A 12,621-nucleotide genomic window follows, 5' to 3' on the forward strand; every position below is an offset into this window, starting at 1 on the left:
CCTTGGAGAAGTGGCTGTTCAAGACCTTTGCCCATTTTTCTATTGGGTTGCTTGCCTTCTTAGAGTGAGTGAGTTGTGTGAGTTCTTTATACATTTTATAGGTTAAACCCTTGTCTGAGGTATCATTGGTAAATATGTTTTCCCATATGGTTGGTTGGTTCTCTTTTCATTTTAATGCTGCTTTATTTAGCCATGCAGAAGCTTTTTATTTTGATGAAATGACATTTATTTATTTTTTCCTTTATGCCCCTTGCTCTAGGGGACATATCAGTGAAAATATTGCTGTGTGAAATATCTCAGATTTTCCTTCCTACGTTCTCCTCTAGGACTTTAATGGCATCGCTGCTTATATTTAAATATTTTATCCACCTTGAATTTATTTTTGTGTGTGGTACAAGTTGATACTCGAGTTTCATTTTTTTGCATGTAGCTGTCCAGCTCTCTTGACACCATTTGTTGAAGAGGCTATTTTCGCTCCATTTTATGCTGCTGCCCCCTTAGTTGAATATTAATTGGCCATAGAGACTTGGGTTCATTTCTGGGCTAGATATTCTGTTCCATTGGTCTATGTGTCTGTTTTTACACCAGTACCAGGCTGTTTTGATTATATTGGCCTTGTAATACAGTTTGATATCAGGTATTGTGATCCCTCCTACTTTACTCTTCTTTCTCAAAACTGCAGCAGCTATTTGGGGTCATTTATGGTTCCATATAAATTTTTGAAGTGCTTGTTCTATGTCTGTGAAATATGCCATTGGTACTTTAATAGGTATTCCATTGAATCTATAAATTGCTTTGGGTAGTATGGACACCTTGATGATGTTAATTCCTCTGATCCATGAACATGGCATATGTTTCCATCTGTTTTTGTCTTCCTTAATTTCTTTCTTCAGTGTTATGTAGTTTACTGAGTACAGGTCTTTTACTTCCTTGGTTTGGTTTACTCCTAGGTATTTTATTTTTCTTCTTGCTGTATCAAAGGGGATTTTTTTCCTGATTTCTGCTTCTGATGTTTCATTGTTGGTATACAAAAATGCCTTTGATTTCTGGATATTGACTTTGTATCCTGCTGTTTTGCCAAATTCATTTATTAGATTGAGCAGTTTTCTGGCAGAGTCTATAGGATTTTCTATGTACACTATCTTGTCATCTGCAAACAATGACAGTTTTGTTTACTCCTTTCCAATTTGTATGCCTTTAATTTCCTTTTATTGTCTGATTGCTGTGGCTAGGACTTCCAATACTATGTTGAATAGAAGTGGTGAAAGTGGACAACCTTATCTTGTTCCTGATCTTAGTGAGAAAGATTTTAGCTTTTGCCCATTGCTTATGATGTTGGCTGTAGGTCTCTCATACATGGCCTTTATTATGTTGAGGAATGCTCCCTCTTTTCTCACTTTGCTGAGTGTTTTTATCATAAATGGGTGGTGTACCTTATCAAATGCTTTCTCCCCATCTATCGATATGACCATGTGATTTTTGTCTTTGCTTTTTTTTCTGTGATGTATTACGTTTATTGACTTGTGGATATTGTACCATCCTTGCATCTCTGGGATGAATCCCATTTGGTCATGTTGTATGATCTTTTTAATGTATTGCTGGATGCAGTTTGACAACATTTTGTTGAGGATTTTAGCATCCATGTTCATCAGCGATATTGGCCTGAAGTTTTCTTTCTTTGTTGTATCTTTATCTGTTTGGGGGTTTAGGATGATACTGGATTCAAAAAAAAAAGAGTTGGAGAGTCTTCCATCCTCTTGGAAATTTTTGGAATAGTCTGTGAAGGATGGGGGTTAGCTCTTCCTTAAATGCTTTGTAGAATTCTCCTTTAAAGCCTTCTGGTCCAGGGCTTTTGTGTGTTGGGAGTTTTTTTGATTACTGCTATGATTTTGTCTGCTATTATTGGTCTGTTCAGGCTTTCTGCTTCTTTTTCACTGAGCTTTGGATGATGATATTTTTCTAGACATTTGTCCATTTCACCTAGGTTCTCAAATATCTTGTCATATAGCTGTTCTTAGTAAATTCTTACAACCCTGTGTATTTCTGTGGTATCAGTTGTAATTGCTCCTCTTTCATTTCTGATTGTGTTTACTTGGGTCCTCCCTCTTTTTTCTTGATGGGTCCACTTAAAGTCTTGTTGGTTTTGTTTACCTTTTCAAAGAACAAGCTCCTGGATTTATCAATCCTTAGAACTGTGCTTTTAGTCTCCATGTCATTTACTTCTCCTCTGATCTTGGGTATTTCCTTCCTCTACTTGCTCTGGGATGTAGGGTTGTTCCTCGAGTTCTTGTAGGTGTAGGGTTAGGTTTATTTGAAGAGTTTCTTTTTCTTTTTCTTTTTTTAGGTAGGCCTGTATGATTATGAACTTCGCTCTCAGGATTGCCTTGGCTGTGCCCCATAAGTTTGGGGTTGTTCTGAGTTCATTTTCATTTGTTTCCAGAAACTTTTTAATTTTTTCCTTGATCTCATTCTTGACCCACTCATTGTTTAACAGCATGCTATCCAATCTCCATGAGTTGGAGTGTTTTTGCCTTTGTTCCTTGAGGTTTGTTTCAAAGTTCTGTCCCTTGTGCTGAGAGAACATGCTTGATATGATTTCAATTTTCTTGAATTTATTGATGCTTGTTTTGTGTTTTATCATGTGTTGTATCTTTGAAAATGTTCCATGTGCAGTTGAAAAGAATGTGTATTTAGCTTCTTTGGCATGAAAGGCTCTCTCTATATATCAGTTAAATTCATTTGATCTAGGACATTGTTGGGAACTGCCCTGCCTGGTTTCAGAAGCTGTAATCTCCCGTGGCTAAGGCTAAGTAAAAAGACCTTGGGACCATAAGCCACTAAGAAGACAAAGCTTATCTCCCTGGTAGGGGTGCTACCTCTGCCCCCTTTATTTCAACCTGTTTGGCCCTGGGCGGATGACTGGTTAGCCAATGATGGGTAAGATTCCTCAAGGAAGGGATGGCCTAAGACAGCCATGGTCATGAAGGGGCCCTCAGGGATGGACTTGGGGGGCTATAAGCAAAAGGGGGTGATGGAACCTCAGCCCTCGGCTTTCACATAGCCTGAGTCCTCATTCTGTGTGCAAGAAGTCTCCTAATGTCTTGGCTGCCTTATGTCCCCTACCTGACCTCAGCCTGAAACAATTTTGGAGGTGGGTGCAGCTCTGTGCTGGACTGGATGGGTTCTCTGGGTCAATCAGGCCTAAGAAAGAATGCATAAACTCCTATGAAACCTACTTTGCTAATACCCTTAATTTAAATGATAAAGGTCCAAGCACGAAATGAGTTTGTTTCCCCAAAATTTTACGGCCCTTTAGCTATCTGACCCTGACTCAAAATATGCCCTCAGAGTTCTTTGAATGTTATCTATTGTTTGATCATTACTGCCTGACAATGATTGATGAACTTTACATAAAAGCCCTGTATTTCTTTATGTATATGGGTGCTCCTATGTTGGGCGCACATATATTTACAATGTTTCTATCTTCTTGATGGATTCTTCCCTTAAGTATTATGAACTGTCCTTCTGGGTCTCTCTTTATGGCCCTTTTTTAAAAGTCTATTTTGTCTGATATGAGTATTACTACCCTGGTTGTTGGTTTTTTTTTCAGTCTGTTTGCTTGGAAATTTTGTTTCCAGCCCTTCACTTTCAGTCTCTGTAGGTCTTTTGTCCTGAGGTGGATCTCTTGTAGGCAGCGTGACCCATGTGTGGGTCATGCTTTCTTATCAGTCGTCTATTCCATGTCTTTTGATTGAAGCATTTAATCCATTTACATTTAAGGTTATTATTGATAGGTAGTCACTGCCATTTTTGTACCTGTGTTCCTCTCTCTCTCTTTTCCTTCCTTTCCTTAGAGCAGTCCCTTTGGTATCTCTTGCAGAGCTGGTTTGTTGAAGTTGTATTCTTTTAGACTTCTTTTGTCTGAGAAGCTCCTTATTTGGCCTTCCATTTCAATTGAGAGCTTTGCTGGGTAAAGTAGCCTTGGTTGCAGGCCTCTGGTTCTCATTACTTGGAATATTTCCTGCTATTCTCTTCTGGTTTGGAGCGTTTCCATGGAGAAGTCAGCTGCTAGCCTTATCAGGGCCCCCTTGTATGTTACTTCCTGTTTCTCCCTTGCTGCCTTTAAGATTCTCTCTGTCTTGAAAGAATTTTGCCATTTTAATGATGATGTGAGTTGAAGTGGTCCTCTTTAGGTTCCTCTTGATTGGGACTCTGTATTTTCTGGATTTGTGTGGCTTTTTCTCTCATCAAATTAGGGAAGTTTTCCATCATTACTTGTTCAAGCAGGTTTTGTATCCCTTTCTCTTCTTCTTCTCCTTCGGTATCCCTATTATATGAATATTATTATGTTGCATATTGTCCTGCATTTTCCTTAATTCCTCTTCATTCTTCCTGAGCTTCTTTTCCTTTTCTTGCTCTTTCTGGGCATCTTTTTCTACCTTGTTCTCCAGCTCGCTGCTCCGATCCTCTGCTTCATCTAGCTTACTTTTGATTCCTTTTACAGTGTTCTTCAGTTCAGAAATGGTATTCTTCATTTCTTCTTGGCCCTAGTTGATAGCTTCTATTCCTTTTTTCATGTTGATATAATTTCCAGTGAGTTCATTGTGGTTTCCCTGTAGTTTTTTATAATAATTTGTGAGATCCTTGAGCTTCCTGATAACCATTGGTTTGAACTCAGTATCTGATATTTGACTTGACTCTTTCATTTAGCATTCTTTCTGAGGCTTCCTCCTTTCCTTTCATTTGGGGATTGTTTCTTTGTCTTTCCATTGTTTGTGAGACACTTCTTGTTAGCCTCTGCTTCTTAAATTGATCTATTCTGACTCTCTCAGTTTATGGTGTGAACTTCTATGGTGAGATTCAGTTGTGCAGTCTTCTTGATCTCCTGAGCTTGCTGATCTTGGTTTGTTGTTTATGTTGGCTCTGTGCATGTCTTTGGGTTTTGATTGTTGTTGAGTCTTTCTTTGGTGGGCCCTTCTCTCCAGCTGGTTAACTGAGGGTCACTCCATCCACTACGTCTTGTACTCTGTTGTGCAGGTGTGGACAGGTTGTGTTGAAGCTGATTCTTCTCTGTGTACAAGGTTTTGAGGCTTCTCTCTCACTCTCATTCAGTTGTTTGTTGTGGGCAATTTCTCTACCATTTAGCCATATTTCCAGATTGGTCCTGAATTGGGGTTAGTGTGGCTTCCACTCCCTCCTTCACCTTCTTCTGTTGTTATGTGTTGGTGGTTCCTTTGTTGTTGGGTTTCCTCTTCCAGCAGGTGTGCTGTTGTTCACTGCTCTCACCCTGCAAGTTCTCTGGAGTTGCAAAGTGAGATTTGTCTCACTGACTCTGTTGTTGGGATGACCCCTGTTTGGGTCTAACTGTGGTCGTTTCACAGCTCCAGGTTTTACTGTCTCACCATCTGATTTTTCAATGTCCTCTACAATGTTTGGTCTCCAGTCTTCACCTATGCTGAATACCATTCGCTGTTCTCTCTGTTCCTCAGAAGATTGTCTAGGTGTTTCACCTGTGTGCAGGGGGAAGTAGACTCTGCTCCCACTTATTTTACCACCATCTTCTCAAATCCTTTATCTTTTATTTTAATGTAATGTGTCAAGTTTATTGACTTGCAAATATTTTACTAATTTTGTATCACCAGATAAATCCCATTTGATCATGGTGTATGCTCTTTTTAATGTATTTCTAGCTCTGGTTTGCTAATATTTTGTTGAGGATTTTTGCATCTATGTTCATTAAGGATGTTGGCCTATAATTGTCTTTCCTCGTAATGTCTTTATCTGGTTTTGTAATTAGAATATTTCTGGACTCATAACATGAACTTGGAAGTCTTCTCTTAAATTTTTGGAATAGTTTGAGAGCAGGTCTTGGGTTTTGTTTTGTTTTGAATGTTTTATAAAATTCACCTGTGATACCATCCAGTCCAGGATTTTGATTTGCGGGTGATTTTTTTTTTCATTACTGCTTCAATTTCACTAGTTTTAATCTGTCCATTGAGATTCTGTCACTCTTCCTGATTTTGTTTCTGAAGATTGTGTGATTCTAGACATTTACACTTTTATTCCATATTGTCTGATTTGTTGGCATATAGTTGTTCATAATTTTTTCTTACAATCCTTTGTATTTGTGTGGTATCAGTTGTTACTTCTCTATCATTTCTGCTTGTGTTTATTTGGCTCCTTTCTCTTTCTGTCTTGATGAATCTGCTTAAATGTTTTCAATCTTGCCTATCTTTTCAAAGAACAAGCTCAGTTTCATTGATCATTAGTATTGTTCCTTTAGACTTTATTTTTTAATTTCTTCTCTGATCTTCATTATTTCCTTCCTTCTACTCACTTTGGGCTTTGTTTGTAGGGGTATTTTTTACATCAACTATGGTATTCTTCATTTCTATCTTGATTTTCATAGTTTCTATGTCCTTTTTTTAAAAAAAAATCCTGTTGTGGTTTTCTAGGTTCCTTGAACATAATTTTAACCATTACTTTGAACTCCGTATCTGATAGATTGCTTGCTTCAATTTTATTTAAATGTTTTTCTGGAAATTTCTTCTATTCTTGTTAGGGGTCTGCTTCTTTTTCTCCCATTTTGGTTGTCTCTTTGTATTTGTTTCTCTGTATGGGATAGATCTTCTCTGACTTTTTCATGTGGTGGCCTTATGTGGTAGGCATTCTGTGGGACCCAGTGGCGTGGTCTCCTGGATAGCCTCAGCTTGGTGCCTTTGGAATGTTCTTTATTTTTAGGTTTTGGGGTCCCTCCTGTTTTAATTGACACTTGATTGCTGTTGATCCATTAGTGCGTTGGATCAACCCTCAAGCTGGCTGACTATGAGGCTCAATCCCAAACACAGCTTGTGAGCTGCTGTGCAGGTGCTGACCAAAATTAAATAAATTAAAATTAAAAAGTAAAATTAGAAAATAATATAAAATATAAACAAAAAAATTAAATGAGGAAAAATGAATAAGAAAGTAAAAAGAAATAAAAACAAATAAGTAAACAAAATAGAAAATGAAAGATAAATGAAACCCTAGAAAAGAAGGCAATAAATATTATTTATTTTTAGACAGAGGGGAAGGGAGGGAGAGAGAGAGAGAGAGAGAGGCATCAATGTGTGGTTGCCTCTTGTACACCCCCAACTGGGGACCTGGCCTGCAACCCGGTCATGTGCCCTGATTGGGAGTCGAACCAGACAGAGACCTTTTGGTTCATAGGCTGGCACTCAGTCCACTGAGCCATACCAGCCAGGGCATGCAATCTCCCTTTTAGTATGCTCTTTGTGAAGTTTGTTGGAGCCATCACCAATGTTGTCTGATGCTGGCCAGTTATCGTGTTGGTTCCTGGCCCTTTAAGAGCATCATTGCTCTGACCCAGACCAATGTCAGACACCGTCCATGCCTGGCCCTCTGCAACACACCTGAAAGCATCCACAGTTAGTGGCTGGCTTTGTGGCACCTGGCTGAGCATGGGAAAGACAAAACTTCACTCCAAGGCCAGCTTTTACCAGCACCAGGCCCAGGAGTGTGCCAGCAAATGTCCCAAGGCACCCCAGGATCTGCCTTTTTCTGCCTCTGTCCACCAGCTGCCAGCCAGGCTCACTCACTGAAAGAGCTTCTGGTGAAACCAAAAGGATGGGGCTAGTGGATCTCCTGTGAGAAGGATGTGATGACATTTCAGTTTCAGGGAAGGTGGTGGGTGTAATCTGCAGCCCTAGAGCCACAGGACTGTGTGCCAGGTTTTGCTTTGACCTCGGCAATGCAGAGCCTAGTAGTCATCAGGGTGGGACTTCTCAAGCCCAGAGGTTGGGACTGCCAGAAACCAGGAGGGTGGTTCCATTGGATCTTTTATGAGGACAAAACACCAGTCAGAGTCACAGGAAAATGGGAGGAAAGGCTCCACCCACAGCCAGTCACTGACCATCGCCCTCCTGAGACTCCTCAGACTTCTACCTCCCTGCCTATGCTCCTGGCTCCTCAGCCAAGCTCAAGATCTGCCAGGAGGGATTCCAGAGGATAGGGTAATCACCTCCCTCCAGGCTGGCATTGCTCTGCTCAGGAAAGATGGCTACTGCAGTATCTGAGAATGACTCAGCACCAGGATTCTGGCTGCTGTCCCACCACGTCTCTCCCTAAGGCCACAGACTTCAGACTCTCCTTAGGTGACTCCAGTCTGCACCACCTTCCCTTTGCTGGAGCTCAGGTTGAGTGGTTACAAATGAAATTTTGTGTATTGGTCCTTTAAGAGGGGTTCCAGGGTCCCCATTGAATTCTGCCTCTCCTTGGCAGGTAGAAACCCTGACACTTTCCATGGTGTGATGCTTTGTGGGCATCTCTTCCTGGGTCTGGTGATGTGAGCCTTGCCTGGTGTTTACACCTCAGGCCTCTCAGGAGGGACCTTTGCAGCTGAGATACCCACCTTGGGTCTTAGCCACCTCCCATGGGAGCAGGACCAGTCCCTTTCACTTCTCCACCCTTCCTGCCAGTCTCAGTGTGGTTTCTTCTGAAGATCCTTGGTTATAAAACTTCTCTTCAGCCAGTCTTCAGTTGGTTATTCAGGGTGATTGTTCCTCAAATTAGATGTGTTTCCACTTTGTTTTTTTTGGGGGGGGGGAGTAAACACAAGGTAAACACTTACTCCACCACCATCTTGAAAATAGCAGGTTTCCAGAAATGTGAGACCTCTTTTTGTCTGAGTAGGAAGCACCTGGAAGAGAAGGCCAGAGGTCAGAACACCTTGACCTGAGGATCAGGGTCACTCCAGGCTTGTTTTCTGGGATGATGATGGGTTCTTTCACTGGGAATCCACTGGAATCTGGCCTGTTCAACAGCAGAGACCTCCCTTGTCTAACCTCCATGGCCTCCTTATGATTCTCTCTTCATACCTGCCTATGCGCACTGGCAATTATAACTGGTGACCGACCTGACTTGTATACCCTTCACCTGGTTATATTTTACACCATCAGCCTTTCTAGTTATTTGGTCTCTGCATGTATTACTTGTCCCTATTTTCACAGTAATAGGAACAGCTAACATATAAGATGAGAAAAAAAAAGTCAAAGAACGTATATGTGACCTACCTTAAGAGACAAGTGAGTAGACAGAGCCAGAATTCAGAGAAGGCCTTCCAGCTCTGAGTTCTGTACTCTTAGCTCTGGGGCCTGAGCACATTGAGTTTTGCCTTTCTAGGAAACTAGTCACATGTGCCAGCCAGGTGAAAGGTGTAAGCAGATATAGGCTTCAGAGATGGTGGTATGATTTATGGTACTAATAGATGATAACCAGTAATATACATATCCTGCCCTAGGAGGTTGCTCAGAGAGGTAAATATACCCAAGTAACAAGTAAAATGGGGAAAATGATAATAATGCTTAATTGTCTGCTGTGCTTTGCACCTCACACCCTGATGCACACCTCCTATATGTACTAGACAAGGAGGCCCAACTGGAGGACTAAAAGATCTGCCTGGGCCCATTGCTTCCTCCCACCCCACCCATCCCAGAAAAGAATCAAAACTCCCCTAACTCCAGCCCCACAGTGCAGAAGAAGTGAGCAAGAAAGACATTAGGTAGTCAGGCTTGATCTTGCTCTACAGGCCTTGGTTCTGTTGATCATGTCTGTTATGTGGGTAGATAATTTGAGAAAGAGAAAGAAAAGGCCTTTGCCTGATCTCATGTGCTGTGCTAGGATAGAGAGTCAGAGGTTTTCACCAGATGAATGAGCAAATGAGTGAATGAGCATGCTATGCTGCTCATGTCCCAAGGACACTGACCACTAGCATGTCTGGCTCCAAAGGGGCCCTGATGCTGAACTCAGACTATTTCTTCCTCCTTCAAGAAGGATTGTTAGGGAAACAAAGCATCAAAGAGAGAATAAGTTAAAATAGGCTTCTGATAGATTCTAACAATTATCATTTTGAGCTCCCCTTTTCCTTTTCTCTCAAAATGTTAGAAAAGATAGACATAAAATGAATTAGTAAAATGTAAAATGTAGAAGGGTCTGTAAGTGAAAACCTCAGTTCATCAGTCAGAATGTGCCCATTTATTTTTCACTCCAGAGTGTCAGCCTCCATCAGGGTAATAATGCACAGACTTCTGAGGGTTACTGTTCAACTGCTCTTTTTCCTATCATCCTCCCAGATTCTCCCCAATATAGTTTCCTGGTATGTAGGTGGAGGAGCCACATGGTCTTATAGCAGTGAAGGGAAGGTAATGAGTTTGAGAACTTAACACCCAGCTGCCAAGCAACAATTGTAGTGTCTGAAACAGTTGTTTGCCCAGTGCTATGTACAGGCCACATGTACAGTAGTTGAAATGGAAGTCTAGAATTCCTGAGCTCAGTCGGACCCACCCTTCCCTCTCTGCTGATTTGGCTGGCCAGAGAACACTCCCATGATATGCTTCGCCCTCAGAACGACCTCTGAAGTGCAGCAACTGCTTTTTCCATGGCAGTTGCTGCCATAGAAAGGTCTCTCAACTTTGTGTTCACCCAAACAGGAGTCCAAGGCTGGACAAGAAATACAGTGAGACTTTTCTCTGGGGGACCTTGGTTTGCATGATAGTTTCCTCCTGAAACCCCAGGCAAATATCAAGACATATCAACCCTTCGCTCTCTCCACATACCCTATATGTTCCTCTCTGTTCTCTGAGGCAAAACACTGAAAGCATACTTCTGCTTCTCTCCCTCCTCCTGACTCCATTCATACAATCCTCTACCAACAAAAGATGTAAATCTCCCTTATCTTCTTGGTCTTCATCAGGTACACGCCAGACTCATTTGATCCTTAATGGCAGGTTTCTTCTAAGCACTGTGAGAGAATCTGCGTAGGCAGAGGGGGGACTGAAGGAAAAATTTGTATGTGTGGAACACATCAGAGAATAGCACATTTTTCTTTTACAAAGAGAACCCTCCTTTACATTGTCTGGAGAATTCTGCAGAAGGAGTCCGTTGTTAAGGTTGAAATCACCCTCCACACCCCCAGGAAGGACCTGGAGGTACAATCCCACCTTGTGTATCCCCTACAGGTAACAGTGCAAGCAACTGAACTGAGGGTTGGGGTTTCCAGATGGAGAGGAAGGTTTAGAGTGTCTGGAGGAACGTGGGGACCTGGAGACTCCTTGGAGAGGTGGTTGGCTGTCCCATTCTCTCTGCAAATGGTTTGGCTCTAAAGAAGTAAAATAAACCATTGCCAAGGGTCAAGTCAGTAGGTTAATTTTAGATACCTCAGTGGTGAGTCAGAGGGTAATCAGAACACTGGTGAAGTGTTAGCCTGAGGGTTCCATTTGCACAGAGCTTGAGAAGGCAGGCTGTGCCCCCTCATTGGATTGTCTAGGGTCCTGGGCCATTAATCTGATCTCCTACTGCTGTGAAAAACATGGAGCCTTGGGAGCTTCTTCTTCCAAAATGAAAGAGCAAAGATATGAGAGATCCAAGCTGGCAGTGGTGTAGGTGGTGGTCACACTCACCTACTCCCAGGACCAAATTGGAATTACAAGTAAGTTGTACAGCAATCAACCTAAATAAACAGCTAGTTACTAGCTGAACAGAAGTCTTTTTTAAAAAAAGATTTTTATTTACTTATTTTTAGAGAAGGGAAGGGAGGGAGAAAGAGAGAGAGAGAAACATCAATGTGTGGTTACCTCTCATGTGGGCCCCACTGGGGACCTGGCCCACAACCCAAGCATGTACCCTGACTGGCAATCGAACCTGCGACCCTTTGGTTTGCAGCCCACGCTCAATCCACTGAGCTATGCCAGCCAGGGCTGAACAGAAGTCTTATAACCAAGGATTTGTAGAAGCCACACTGATACTGGTAGGAAGGATGAGACACAAAAAGTTCTGGCCTCAAACCCCCGTGCAACAGTTGAGAATACAGAATGATATATCAGCTACAGAGGTTCCCCCAAGGAGTAAGGGGTCTCAATTTCACAATGGGCTTCGCAGCCTGTAGCACCAGCACTGGGAAGAGTGATCCATATAACATGTGGCTGTGAAAATTGCAGGGATTTCATTCTCAAGGGCGAGACCAGAGACTGCTAGAACCTCAGGTACTCTCTTAAAGGGCCAGCACAGAAAATTTTGTTTGCAGCCACTTTCCCTGGGATCCAGCAAAAGTCAGCAGCTCAGAGTGGACTGGAGTCATACAGGAAGAAATTGGGTTATGACAACTGAAGGGACAGCCAGTAGAGTCCCTGTGCTGAGTCCTTCTTTCACACCTGCCACAGATGATTCTTTCCTGAGTAAGGGACTCCCCTCTGTGCAGCATCAGCTGCACCAACCCCACTCTCCCTGAATTCCTGTGGACTCATCCTGCCAAACTTATGGTGCACTCTATGGAGGAGTCAGTTAGCTATGGACAGCCTGGGCCCAAAGTGCAGTTTTTGTTGGAATGCTCTCAAGGAGGTCCAGGCAGACTCAAGGGAGACAAAAGGGAGAGACTGTGTTATGTGACTCTAGAGAGAAGGCCATTTTTCCCTCATACACTCCAACCAATGCCACATGTCCTGTGCAGAGCCCTTCCTCCACACAGCCATATCTTAATGTGTTTTAGCCTGATGAACTCTGTTGGCCTCACCCAGAAGACTCTCTGAGATCTTGACCCACCACAAAGGTCCACAGGCCCCAGATGGG

The sequence above is a fragment of the Artibeus jamaicensis genome, unplaced genomic scaffold (genome assembly GCF_021234435.1).
Source record: "Artibeus jamaicensis isolate MK-2021 breed Jamaican fruit bat unplaced genomic scaffold, CSHL_Jam_final contig_687, whole genome shotgun sequence".
In the NCBI taxonomy this organism is placed as follows: domain Eukaryota; kingdom Metazoa; phylum Chordata; class Mammalia; order Chiroptera; family Phyllostomidae; genus Artibeus; species Artibeus jamaicensis.